The 13,896-nt window shown below is 37.7% G+C and overlaps 1 protein-coding gene across 9 annotated transcripts in view; it reads right to left on the bottom strand.

Annotated features, from left to right (window-relative positions):
• AHR (aryl hydrocarbon receptor) overlaps nt 1–13,896 on the bottom strand; it is a 513,500-nt gene that overhangs the window by 163,091 nt on the left and 336,513 nt on the right. For 8 of the 9 annotated variants that reach the window (XR_008717666.1, XR_008717668.1, XR_008717663.1 and 5 more), the window contains one exon: nt 2,391–2,473. The exons of the other annotated variant lie outside the window; for it this stretch is intronic. The gene's annotated coding sequence lies outside the window, so the exon portion shown is untranslated. The remainder of the gene's footprint in view (nt 1–2,390; nt 2,474–13,896) is intronic. 9 annotated transcript variants of the gene reach the window in all.

The raw sequence follows: 13,896 nt of genomic DNA, 5'->3' as shown, positions 1-13,896 counted from the left end.
GGAGGGGAGTTTGGGAGAGAATGGATACATGTATATGTATGTTGAGTTCCTTTGCTATCCACCTGAAACCACCACATTGTTAATTGGCTATACTCCAATATAAAATAAAAAGTTAAAAAAAAAGTAATTTGTTCTTTTGGAAATCCTATTTTAGACTTTTTCCCTAGATTCTGTCCCAGATTAGGAAATTGGTTTAACAGTTGACAAGTATCACAGATTAATGGAAAACATATAACCCTGCAATGAAAAGGCACTCGACAAGGGTCCACTTCCTCAACCTGGCTTTCCATTAGACTCTGAATAACAGCATAGAAACATGTAGAGAGTGCTGGCTTAGGAACCCAACATATCGGGGTCTGAAATCTGGCTCTGTACTGTGATCTTGAGCAAGTTTTGCAACTTTTCTAAGTCTTAAACTCCTTTTTTATGAAATAGGGTTAATAATACTTATACACTACCATTGTGAAGCTAAATGAAATCATTCAGCTAGAACATCTGGCTCAGCATCAAGAACAGAGTAGAAAATAAATATAACAATTCTTAATAATAGTCTTAACAAATCTTCCCTGTATTCTAACTTAGCTGTGTTTTATTGATATTCCTTTAGGTAGAACTAATAATAATAATAATAATAACAGCAAGTATTTAATGAGTCTTTAACAATGTGTTAGATACTGTTCAAAGCAGAGTCTTATTTAAACCTCATAATTTACTCTCTGAGTTTGGTGACATCATTTTCCCTTATCTGTGAATTCTACAGGTAAGAAAACAAATCAAGCCACTTGCCAAAAAAGTCCTATAGAAGGAAAGGGTGGAATGAGTTTTGAACTCAAAAGTTTGACTCCAGAGACCATGATCTTAACCATGTATCATTTGCTTCTCCACCTTTTCTGTTTACAGAATCAATCTGAGACCTGTCCAACATATCTGTAACTGCTTAAAAAAAAAAAAAAAAACATATGCAAATGATTTTTTCAAAGTGCTTGAGTTCAAGGTTTTCAGTCCAGCACACTTGCCAAACACATGTGAATTGGATGTGAGAGGACAGTCAGATCAGATCAGATCAGATCAGTCACTCAGTCATGTCCGACTCTTTGGAACCCCATGAATCGCAGCACGCCAGGCCTCCCTGTCCATCACCAACTCCCAGAGTTCACTGAGACTCACGTCCATCGAGTCAGTGATGCCATCCAGCCATCTCATCCTCTGTTGTCCCCTTTTCCTCTTGCCCCCAATCCTTCCCAGAATCAGAGTCTTTTCCAATGAGTCAACTCTTCGCATGAGGTGGCCAAAGTACTGGAGTTTCAGCTTTAGCATCATTCCTTTCAAAGAAATCCCAGGGCTGATCTCCTTCAGAATGGACTGGTTGCATCTCCTTGCAGTCCAAGGGACTCTCAAGAGTCTTCTCCAACACCACACTTCAAAAGCATCCATTCTTCGGCACTCAGCCTTCTTCACAGTCCAACTCTCACATCCATACACGACCACAGGAAAAACCATAGCCTTGACTAGATGAACCTTTGTTGGCAAAGTAATGTCTCTGCTTTTGAATATGCTATCTAGGTTGTACCTGGGGTTAAATAGTTCACATTTATTTTCATTTGTGTTTTCCTAACACTTCCTCCTCAAAATTTTAAATTACAAATAGTAAATGACATTTTAAAATATCTGCCTAAATCCCATGGATGGAGGAGCCCAATAGGCTGCAGTCCATGGGGTCACTAAGAGTCAGACACGACTGAGCAACTTAACTTTCACTTTTCACTTTCATGCACTGGAGAAGGAAATGGCAACCCACTCCAGTGTTCTTGCCTGGAGAATCCCAGGGATGGTGGAGCCTGATGGGCTGCCGTCTATGGGGTCGCACAGAGTCAGACACAACTGAAGCGACTTAGCAGCAGCAATGGCATTCTTTCATGAGATAAGCACAATTTTTCAACAAGTTTGGTTTTTAAGGATTGTCTTCTAAAATAGCCATGCTGCAAGATCAGATACACAGATTTGAGAAAATGATTATATTTTGTGGTGATCAGGTAAGGGCCAATTAAAAGTGTGACTCACCATTCTCATATGTCAGTATTCACAACAAAGCTAACAGGAGTTTTAGAACAAGAGAAAGAAAATATCCTCATACAACTTGTTACTAGACATTCAGATAGGAGACTTGCTACTACTAATAAAGCAATTCTTACTATGGGGCAGATGTTCTGTGCTTAACACAAAGGACTATGTTAAGTCTTCTACTTGCTTATCATGTAATCTCTTCTATTAATTCCCCTACATTTGAGGTTAGTGTTTTATATAATACAACCCATCACATCAATTCTTGTGTCTCTGGAGTATCCCATCACATCTGGCAATACTCAACAGCATTTCCTTCTTAAACTCACCTTTGTTGGCTTCTGTGAGATTTAACTTCTGATTCAACTTCTACCCGTTGAAATACTCATGGGTGCTAGGTACTCTGTGAGCTCTGGAGAAAAGAAAAATAAGACTTGAATTCTTCCTTCAAGATTCATATACTCTAGTTAGGATATATACATAAAAATATGTAGCAGAGTGAAATCACAGAAGCATGCATCAACCCCAATCATAGCTCAGATGAATGGCTGGGCAACTCTATGGACGGGTATTTGTAGCAAGGAATTACATGGAAGAGATGATGGTCGTGCAGCTCTTCACTGCTGGATGCACATGTGCCAAGTGGAGAAGAACCTCGGAGGCAGAAGGAACACAGGAGTGCATTCATAAAGGCATGGAACAAGGTACCATATTTAGGAACAGAGAAGTAGTTTCCCATTTTTAAGGTACAAAGCAAGATGGAGGAGCTCAACTTATATGAAGAATAAGCTTTGATGTTTATGAAAAATCATGTAATTATCCACTCATTTGTCCATGCATTCATTCATACAAAAATACATTCTCAAACACTTACTCTGTGATAGATCCTGCAGAGAAAATACTGAGCCAGATAGTTTAGGATCTAAAGGTGGAGACAGACTATTACACAAGAAATTACAATAATGCATAATGGAGCAGGGATCCCTATCTAGGCTACGGTGCCAAGGTAGGCTCCCTCAGTATGATGGGGGTAAGTAGGAGTTAGACAATTGAAGTCTGCAGGAGACAGGGAGGGAAAGAATTCTGCACTCAGAGGAAACTGCCTCTTCAAAGGCATAGGGGCAACAGGGAGCTTGGTATCTCTGAGTAACAAAGAATTTCAGTATGGAGCTGCGGCTGAAGGTTGGAGGCTTACCAAGTGGAGGTAGGGGCTGACTGTGATAAAAGGGCGAGTGACCATGTTTAGGAGTTGACACATTTTGGGGAGGACAAAGGGGAGCCTCTGCAAGGTTTGAGGCAGGGCATTTTATAAGGATCACTCTGGCAGCACTATAGAGAATGACTTAGAAGGGAGCAAAACCAGGGGATGTTAGACTAGTTAGAAGGCTAATGGATAGAGTAACAGCAGTGGTAATGATAATAATCCTCAGTGGTGGTTAATAGAGGCTTACTATGAGCCAGGCCCCGTGTCAAACGCTTTGCACTTACTTCAAACCTCACAGCCACCCTATGAAGTAGGTACTAATTCCCTTTCACAGATGAGAAAACTGAGGCACAATGATCTGTTCAAGCTCATGCAGATAGTAGGTGACTGAGAATTAAAAGACAAGCCATCTGGCTTTAATGCAATTTCCATTATCCTGCTTAGATGTGACATTGGCATCAATTACAGCAGAGAAATGATAATTGAGAAAACTGAATAGAATTGAGAGCCATTCTGGAAGGAAACCAATACAATTAAATAAGTCAGTCAAAATTAGAGAAGAAAATTACTTTAGCTTTTGCCCTAGGAAGCTACTTTCAAATAGTAAGTGGTTTTCTTTAAACGCTTTGTTTATATTAAAGCTCATCAGCTAAAACAGCTCTCTGTTGCTCAAAACATCAAATCCAAATTCATGCTGGTTATTTATAATGTCCTCTGATAAATAGTTCTCCCTTTCATTTATTAATAAGAGCAACAAATATTTAATGACCTACTCTAAGCACAGTTCTGTATATTTGTGGATATTACAAAACACACACAGTTCTTGCCTCATGGATATTGGAGAATGTGTTTAAGTTCCAGTTGTGGGTTTTCTATATTAGTGTTAAATACTCAAGGGCAAGGAATGGATGGTATATTTTTTGATTCAATGTACATGGTACAATGTTCTCCTTAGATGTTAGTTTTAAAAAATACACTGATGAAAAAAAGATTTTAAATCAAATCTTTAAATTTCAACAATTTCAAATAATCCATTTTAAAACCTACAGCCAGATCTAGAGACTGTTGATGTTGTATATGTCTAAAAAAGCAAAAAGAAAGCATGGTATAAGATGTATTTATCCTTCTTAATGTCCCCAAAGTGAAAATGCAATTCAAGATTTAAAATAATGTCTTCTAAAAAAATAAAATAAGAAAATAATAATGTCTTCTGTATCATGTATTATCATCATTTTCATTGTTGATCAAATCCTAATTGGACTCAGTTGAAATTAACTTGGAGACAACTGCCTGGTCAACCAGATAAGTTAACAAGATGCTGACTATCACTGGCTGATTAATTTTGCATGCAGATTGCCTTAGTAACCAGAGAACAGTTGTAATTCAGTCATAAGCTTTAAAATATCTCAATTAGAAAACTAACTTATTAAATTTTTAGAGGTTTAAAATAAAGACAATGCTGGTCACATATAGTGGTTAACAAGTTATGGTCTTAAGAAATGAGAAAATTTCAACAATGTATTGACATTCTAATTTCACGTAATAAAGATTTTTATTAAAAAAAATGAGAACTTGTAAGGTTGGCATACTTATTATGTTCCCAGGGGATTTAAAGTCAGGAAGATAGACCTAATTTTGAATTTGACATGAATTCATTGTAGAAAAGTATATGTTCTGATTGTCCTGGGTCTGCCCTTTTCATCTGCTGGTGATGATGAACACCAAGTGTTACACTACTTTATCCTGTAGTGTCTGCCTTAGTACTGGTTACTTTCACAGGAAGGGTTTCCCACCATTAGTTAAATCTAGAAGTTTGTCAAGAATCAAATTTCCATTAAAATAGACTTTATTTTCCCAATAAGTAATAATCTCCCATTTAAAAAAAAGGGGGGATTTTTTTTTAATGGATAAGCTTAGTGAAACTTATTACAGATCTGGAACTAGGAAAAATTAGAAATGTGTATACAGTTATTTTCAATATTCCATTCTACTTTCCCCCTATTTTTTTTTCTTGTCCTAAATGTTAAATACCAGTGCTAAGAAGGTGATTATCTTTTAATAATCAAATTTTGAAATGCTGCTTCAGACAGAAATCAGTAGGACCACAAATCAATGAAATTTCTAACCTAACACTTTAACATATATCCTAGTCTTTCTGGGTTAACAAATGTAGGTTTTCTGGGATAACCAATCACTAGTAACTCAGCTAAATAAAAATGAAACTTCCAAACAATGTACTTCCACATTCTATGTCTAAAGTTATTTTACTGGAAGGACCTAATTGTTGATCTGGATGTTTTAAATTTTTTCAAAGCACAGACAACATGCTATCCAAGTTACAAAACTTAGAGCTTTGTTTATCAGACATTCAATTACATGAGGAAATTTTTGTGACTATCTTCCAAATTTGGAATCATTGTAATTAAACTTATCGTAATCAAGAATCTATGAGTTTACTTAACTTTGGGAGTTTGTTGTGAAGATGTGAAAATCCCCACCTTTGCTTCATGCTGAGGTGAACTGATATTCTCGCATTCAGATGATTCTCCAATCCACAATCACACTTGTTAAAGGAACAGACGAGCCATTTAGAACCTTAATTTATTTCTTGAAAAATAATCAGTGACAAATTCCTTTAATATCAATAAATTAATTTTTCCTAATAATTACTAAAAAATTCCACTTTCACACACACAGTCGCAGCCTTTTTGCAGACTGTGGATTTCTGCTCTGTGGCCATAATTTATTTCCTTTTTTCTCTTTGTCTAGACTTGCACTAAGAAAAATGTTTCCAACTTGTGCAGTGTTCCACTCACGTATCCTCTCCCTTCGCATATCACTGCAGGCAGATGCTCCTAATAAGATCTTATATGATTTATTTAGAGCTTATCAGACAACTTTTACTTGGTGACAATGTAAGTATTTTGTGTAATAAATGAGAGATTCTTTTTCTTCCATCAGAAAACATGGCTGAAGCTGATAATCTAAGGCTAACTTGAAAACGTATTACATGTACTTGAATCCAAACTCAAACTTTGTAAAATGATATTGTTGTGTTATTATGACTTGAATTCCTATCATCTTTGTTAAAGACTTATGATTTACTGATTTAGAGCCAGCTATAATACATGTAAGAGCTTCACAGGTGGCGCTAGGGGTAAGGAACTTGCCTGCCAATGCAAGAGACATTAAGAAACATGGGTTCAATCCTTGTCAGGAAGATTCCCCGGAGGAGGGCATGGCAACCCACCCCAATATTCTTTTTGTTTTTAATTTTTAATTTATTTATTTTTAAATTGAGACAATTGCTTTACAGAATTGTGTTGGTTTCTGCCAAACATTAACGCTCTTGCCTGGAGAATCCCATGGACAGAGGAGCCTGGTGGGCTACAGTCCATAGGGTCGCACAAAGTCAGACACTACTGAAGCGACTTAGCATGCATGCACAATACATGTATGGAATAACAGAGGTTCAACAACTGACTATAAACAAACCCACTGGCTTATAGTTTCCCTGAATAAAACAGGGTATCAAAAATTCCCAAGTGATGGCAGTGTGGGCCTCACCAGAGGGGGACCTGAATCTGATGGAAGTTGGAAGATAGACAAAGAAAGAAGCAGCTAAGTAGAGGGACCTATTGGGCCAAGTGGCCAGAAAGCAGATCCAAGAGAGGAAGAGTCCTGTGAGGATGTTCAAAGCAGAATATCAAGTCACTCATGGCCTGAACATGAGATAAAACAGTCTAACCCAGCATGCACTGGTGTCAGAGAGATGAGCCCACAGTGTTCAGGGAACAGCTGCAAAAGACAGAGACCAAGAGCAGGAGTAAGAAGCAGACGATGACAGAAACGGCGACCCAAAAATAGAAGCCAACACAATTCTGTAAAGCAATTATCCTTCAATTAAAAGTAAATAATTTTTTTTAAAAAAGCAGGGATCCAGGCAGAGGGACTTGAGAGTCGAGAGAATTTGAGCTGAACCTACAGGAAGAACACTAGAAGGCTGCCTGTGAGAACTGCAGGATATACATCCCAACCCCCCTTCATCTCCCAATAACCTGAGATGAAGCCCATTAATCCCAGCTCGGCAGCCCCATGGAGCTTAGCAGGCATGACTTCTGGGTTTAGAAGATTAGGATCCAAAAACATAGACTTGCAGGACAATGGGATAACCTCTAATACCCCATCTTAGATACCTGCCTCTGTTTACAGATCCTACTTTTAACAGCATAAATCCTTTTTTTTAAGAACTATAAATCTTGTCAGGTTTCACAGTTTCAAGGCAGAAATGTATTACTGATCTTGACTGTTTTTCTCCACCCAGGTAGAACGTCTGCTTGTTAGAAGGCCAGCAAAGCCAACTCAGAGTGAAGCTGAGAAATCTAGAAAGCTTGCCTTCTGTCTGAGTTTCCTATTTATGCAGTACTTTCTCCTTTCTGCAATGTGCTTCATTCTCCTCTAAATGCAGGGTGAGGGTTTGAAAGCCTGCTCTTGAGCCTTTTGAGTGAATAACAGATTATAATCTAATGTTTAGTCAATGTGTTACCTTGAATGACCAGCTTTATTTTAAGCAGGCCATTGCTTTCTAATCGTGCCATGATACGAAATTTACATTTAAGAAGGAGAAGTGGGAAGAGTCACATGAGTCAGTAGTTGAAGATGGTCTGGGGTGGGGCTGGGAGGTGGTGGCAGCAAACTGGTGGTTTAAAATTCCTGTAGTCCTGCTCTTAAAGTGAACTTGGAAGATGTCTTTTAAGGAAGCTTGGAAGTTATATGAGAGAAGGTCCGAAGATACTCTTTCTCAAAGATAATCCACAAGAGATCAGGCCAAGTCTATAAGGGACTAGCTCGAAACAGACTCCTGAAAACTGAAGGCAAGGAGAAAAGCCATGACCTATGGAAGATGAAAGCATTTTTTCCCCAAAGTACTAAACAATTTCAAATGCTATGGCAATGCTCAAATGATCATGTATCTATGCTAAGGAAGCATAAACACCATAAAACAATATAGTCCAGAGGACACTGCTGCTTTAAGGGTTGTCTTCTCTTTGTGAGTGGTAAGTTCCTGCAACATTAGACGATTGTAGTCTAAAAGTGAGTAATCTTTTTTCCTTGTCGTGGCAGAGATTCAGCCCTTTAAAGATTACAGTCATTTTTAACATTGTCATTGTTTATTGTTATGAATCTGACAATGGGATTGAATTTTTAGATATTCAGGCCTTTCCCTTATGTACTGGTACCCTAAAGGCAGTCATTTCCGATGGTATTTGAAATTCTGAATTGTAATTCTTTCTCAAGTACAATGGAAACGAACAATCCATTTTAGGTCTTTCCCTGTTTCCTTCCTAAACAAAGGCTTTTCCCTTATGCAGGCCCGTGCTCTCCCTGTGACTTCAGGTCCCATTCTCATCAGCTGTCTTTCCTCTCTCACACATGCTTGGCTGTGGTGCGAAGCAAGTTTTCAGTGTGTGATAGCTGCACAACTCAAGAAAGGAAAGAGCTTTAATTTGTTGCTTTAAATTCACACACAACACACACACACACACACACACACACACACACACACACTTCTGACTGAGTAGCTATAGGCTTTGAAGTTCTTAAACTAAAAAGTAATTTCAAAGTAGCTTTATTTTTACTCTTCAGAATATTCAAAAATAAGTTGACACCATGAGACTTCCAAATGTCGCCCCCACCACAAGAGTCTATATCTACAAAGAAGTATTCACCAAACGACTGGCTCCACACCTCTGAGGACAATATGCCTGCTATGACCTCTAGGGCCTTAACAAAAAATTTAGTTTCAAGCTATCTTTCAGACTTCCCAGGTGGTGCCAGTGGTAAAGAAGTTGCGTGCCAATGTAGGAGACATAAGAGATGCGGGTTTGATCCCTGGTTGGAAGATCCCCTGAAGGAGGGTATGGCAACCGGCTCCAGTATTCTTGCCTGTAGAATCCCATGCAGAGGAGCCTTGCTGGCCACAGTTGATGGGGTCATACCTGAAGTGACTCAGCACGCACACATAAGGGCAGCAATCAAGTATGTGTCGTGCTCAGTGGCTTCAGTCGTGTCCAACTCTTCACGACCAATGGGCTGTAGTCTGCTAGGTTCCTTGGCCCATGGGATTCTCCTACTCCAGTAGGTTGCCAAGCCCTCCTCAGCAATCAAGTATAAATGTTTATTATTTTTGTCTATGCAAACAAATTATTTTATATTGTTAGAAGTCTTTATCACTTAGAAAAATAAATCTTCGATGTCCCCTTTTTCCCTGTTGTTGCCATTTTTATTTTTATTCCCAAATGAATTGTCAAATAAACATTAGATCTTTTATAAAATACACACAATTTTAAGTCTGAATTGACTTTCAGTTAAATTTTACATTGAATTTAGAAGGTATAAATTCTCAAAATAAGTTAAAGGGTTCATATGAAAATTTGTTTAACTTCAAAATTCACTTTAAAAAAATTCATTGGTGCTTACTTGATACTCTATTGTTAGAAATGGCTTTTAAGACAAATTACATTAAATCAACAAGCAGGGAATTCTGTTTTTAGTATCAGGGATTTCCTTTTTAACACATTTTTATTGACTTACAATTGATCCTGCCACAAAGACATCTATTAAACAAAACTGCCAGAACGCATAGATTCCATTTTTTCCTGAGTTTCACGTGTATATATCCATGCCATTTTGATCTGCTTGTTTGGTTTTTGCCCAGTTCTGCTTACAGTGCCGCATTTTATCACCAGCCAACTTCAGTCGTCACACTAAAGGAATATTTTAAAACACACATTTAAACTGACAAAGTTGGCAAGCCCAGAAAGAAACAAGAGCACTAAGAGCAAACAGATGTCTGGATCTGGGTGAAAGCCTTTCTCTCTTGAGACAAACAAAATAATAATAACCCCAAGTTGCCCGAATTTGACATGGTGGGCCAGAACCTATCAGGAGACAGTGGAATAACTTTATAGAAATGAACTCAGAATGTGTGATACACACTGTGGTTCTACCATTATGTGTTCACTTTACCTCCTGCTCTGGTCACTTTCAGATTGTATCTGGCTTTGTCTCTAGGCAGAAAATTATTTCAACTGGTGAGACAATGAGCAATTAAGTTAACCCACCAAATCACTCATCTTCTTTGGTGAAACTGTTTGTTTGCATCTAGTTTGTCGAATGCATCAGGTCTGTGACTCCCAGAGCATTTACTAACAATTTAGTATCTTTGAAGAGGCAGTCTGTCATCTCTCATAAGACATTATTTCATGGACAGTAGCCCAAGCTCCCCCAGCTATGTACTTTTGGCACATCACCAAGCTGGTCTGTGGCTGTTTCTATTTTCTTACCAGTAAAAGTGAAAACCTCTTTTCTCTATGATAAACTTTCCTGAGCTCCTCAAAGCCCACAGTCATTCCTTTCTATAGAAGAGATATGGGATATGATCATCTTTTATTTTTATCTAGTTTGTTTCATTTTTTCTATTTCATGTTCAGGGCTCCCATTTCACTTAGCTTACTTTTTTCAAATTCTCTGTCTCTTTTTTATTGTTATTGTTCTTTCTCAAGCCTTTATCAAGTGTAGTAGAAAAGTATTTGCATATACATATACATTGTATGTATAACATACATTTTAGATAATTTATGCATTTTTGCCTAGCCAAAATGTTATGATATTTTTATTCCATTTGCTTGATTCAGTATGAACAGAACACTAGATTTCTAATTTATATTCACTCAAAACTTTGATATAGTTCCATGTATTTTGGCATCTAATATTACTGCTAGAAGTCTAGAAAATTTATTACCTTAGTGACTTTTAAAAAAAATTTGAATGAGGCTTGAAACTTCTGATCCAATTCTGAGAATATAAAGATATGTTGTTTAAAAAAAGAAACAGGAAATTAACATATGATACAGTGGAGGTAGTTTAGTCCCCAAGTTGTGCTCAACTCTTTTCAAGTCCATCAACTATAGCCCACCAGGTTCTTCTGTCCGTGGGATTTTCCAGGAAAGAATACTGGAGTGGGTTGCCATTTCCTTCTCCAGGGGATCTTCCCCACCCAGGGATCAAACCCACATCTCCTGCCTCATAGGCAGATTCTTTACCACTGAGCCACCCAGGAAGCCATGTATGAGACAGTATTGTTAACTAAAGGATAGATTTTGTTCAAATTTCACAAAATTATATGCTAGTGCCCATTTTTTTTTGTTTTCATACTTTACTCAAGACTCCACATTGTATTTAATGCTCAAAATTCTTCAAGTTAGGCTTCAGCAGTACGAGAACTGAGAACTTCCAGATGTACAAGCTGGATTTAGAAAAGACAGAGGAACCAGAGATGAAATTGCCAACATGACTGGATCATGGAAAAAGCAAGTGAATTCCAAAAGAACATTTACTTCTGTTTCATTAACCATGTTAATTGTGTGGATCACAACAAACTGTGGAAAATTCTTAAAGAGAGAGGAATACCAGACCACTGTACCTGCCTCCTGAGAAACCTGTACACAGGTCAAGAAGCAACAGTTAGAACCACACATGGGACAACAGAATGGTTCAAAATTGGGAAAGGAGTTAGTCAAGGCTGTATATTGTCGCCCTGCTTTTAACTTCTAGGAAGAGTACATATTGCAAAATGCCAGGCTGGATGACTCACAAGCTGGAATCAAGATTGCCAGGCGAAGTAACAAGACACTCAGATATGTAGATGACACCACTTGAATGGCAGAAAATGAAGAGGAACTAAAGAGCTTCTTGATGAGGGTAAAGATGAGAGCAAAAAAGCTGGCTTTAAACTCAACATTCCAAAAACTAAGATCATGGTGTCAAGTTTCATCACTTCATGGCAAAGAGATGGAGAATAAATGGAAACAGTGATAAATTTTAGTTTCTTGGGTTCCAAAATCACTGAAGATGGTGACTGCATGAAATTAAAAGATGCTTGTTCCTTGGAAGAAAAGCTATGATAAACCTAAATAGCCTACTAAAAAGCAGAGCCATTACTTTACTGACAGAGGTCCATATAGTCAAAGCTATGGTCTCTCCAGTCGTCATGTACAGATTTGAGAGGTGGACCATAAACAAGGCTGAGTGCTGAAGAATTGATACTTTTGAACTGTGGTGTTGGAGAAGACTCTTGAGAGTCCCTTGGACTGCAAGGAGATCAAACCAGTCAATCCTAAAGGAAATCAATCCTGAATATTCATTGAAAGGACTAATGCTGAAGCTGAAGCTCCAATACTTTGGCCACCTGATGTGAAAAGTTGACTCACTGGAAAAAACCCTGATGATGGGAAAGACTGAGGGCAGGAGGAGAAGGGGGTGACAGAGGATGAGATGGTTGGATGGCATCAACAACACAATGGACATGAGTTTAAGCAAACTCAAGGAGATAGTGAAAGACAGGTAAACCTGGAGTGCTGCATTGCATTTCATGCGGTCTCAAAGAGCTGAACACAACTTAGGGACTGAACAACAATAACAACAACAGATACACCCATCATTTAAAAAGTGGATATTTATTTTCCCAATATATGGGTTTTTTAAAGTATCCTTGATATTAATTTCTCATTTTGATATTAATTTCTCCTTTAAATGCTCCCTTCTCTACAGTCCCCTCTGTGTTTTTTCAGTCTTCTAACTTTATTGAGGCTTTCAATGGCTAAGTCAAAATCTCTCTTAGCAAATGTCACACTGCACTTGAAAATATGTAGGTTACTTTCAAATATCTTTTGATATTGACTTCTAACATAATTCCACAGTAATAAGAAAACCAGTGTTGTATGATTTCAATACCCTTAGAGCATGAAAATTTTGCACCTTCAAAAACATCCACCTACTGGTGGGTGAAAATTGTATAAATCTTAATTAGGTTGAACTGGTTCGTAGTGCTTTTTGGGTCTACTATAGCCTTCTACTTCTCTGTATGTTCATTCTACTAATTTTTCAGTTTCAATTTTTGGTACTGAAACTCCAACTAAAAATCTTGAATTTATCTACTTAAAAAATAGTAGATTTTTGAATTGTGGTGTTGGAGAAGACTCTTCAGAGTCCCTTGGACTGCAAGGAGATCAAACCAGTCAATCCTAAAGGAAATCAATCCTGAATATTCATTGAAAGGACTAATGCTGAAGCTGAAGCTCCAATACTTTGGCCACCTGATGTGAAAAGTTGACTCACTGGAAAAAATATATATATAGTGGAACTATATGTAACTTTGTATGTTCCCAGTCTCCTGTAAATGTGTTATCATATTTTCAAAATTAAAAAAATCAAAGTGAAAAAAGAATTGTACCCATGCAGAGCAAATACTGAATAAGTGAATACTACTCATTGTTGCTATCACAATTACTGATTGGTGATGAATTGATGTCCCTGTTCCCATTTATATACCCCTGTCATTCCTTAGAGTGAATTATATAAAACAACTTTCTCTGTAGTTCAGTTTATTTTTTTCACTGAGTCACCAGCTCTCTTTGGCTTAAACACTGGCATCATCATGTCATTTATGGCTTTTTATAATCTGGCCCAAGCATGCAGTTCTAGGAACATCTCTCACAACTTTGCTGCTGGGCACAGCTGCTCCGTGTAGCTGGTACACGTGCTCACTCATACTCTAACACATCTCTGAG

Source organism: Bubalus kerabau, chromosome 8, assembly GCF_029407905.1.
Source record: "Bubalus kerabau isolate K-KA32 ecotype Philippines breed swamp buffalo chromosome 8, PCC_UOA_SB_1v2, whole genome shotgun sequence".
In the NCBI taxonomy this organism is placed as follows: Eukaryota; Metazoa; Chordata; class Mammalia; order Artiodactyla; family Bovidae; genus Bubalus; species Bubalus kerabau.
Note: the sequence above shows the minus strand (reverse complement) of the source record. Positions and strands in the feature narration are given on the sequence as shown.